Here is a 336-nt window from a genome sequence, read left to right as displayed (position 1 = left end):
GGGATCGCGGCCCAGCTGGCCGCGGGGCCCCGTGGGTGGGGCGGTCCCGAGCGGGGAGTAGCCGATGGCGCCGCGGTGAGGCGTCGGTGGGCGCTAGCCGGACCCGCGGCGGGGGGCGGGGGCCGGGGCAGTCGGGAGCCCTGAGGCCAGTCTGTGCTTCCCCTCCCGTCCAGCTGTCGCGGAGAGCCGGTGCCCCCTGGATCGCCTCAGCCGCCGCCTTCTCCTCCTTCTCGGTGGTGAGTGCCCGTCCCGCGGAGCGGAGCCGGCGGGCGGGGCAGGCCGCGGGGCTTGGGAGGCGGCCCCGCCCGGGCTGAGGAGAGGCCGCGGGCGGGGGGA

At 80.1% G+C, this 336-nt stretch overlaps 1 protein-coding gene across 1 annotated transcript in view; it reads left to right on the top strand.

The window, feature by feature from the left end:
• Positions 1 to 67: 67 nt before the first annotated feature.
• Positions 68 to 336, top strand: part of ALDH6A1 (aldehyde dehydrogenase 6 family, member A1) — an 11760-nt gene continuing 11491 nt past the window's right edge. Inside the window, exon 1 of the mRNA XM_010583700.1 lies at positions 68 to 236. The gene's annotated coding sequence lies outside the window, so the exon portion shown is untranslated. The remainder of the gene's footprint in view (positions 237 to 336) is intronic.

This window comes from Haliaeetus leucocephalus, unplaced genomic scaffold, assembly GCF_000737465.1.
Source record: "Haliaeetus leucocephalus isolate CR32 unplaced genomic scaffold, Haliaeetus_leucocephalus-4.0 Scaffold932, whole genome shotgun sequence".
Taxonomy (NCBI): Eukaryota; Metazoa; Chordata; class Aves; order Accipitriformes; family Accipitridae; genus Haliaeetus; species Haliaeetus leucocephalus.
The sequence above is the reverse complement of the archived record's forward strand: the minus strand, read 5'-3'. Positions and strand labels throughout refer to the sequence as shown.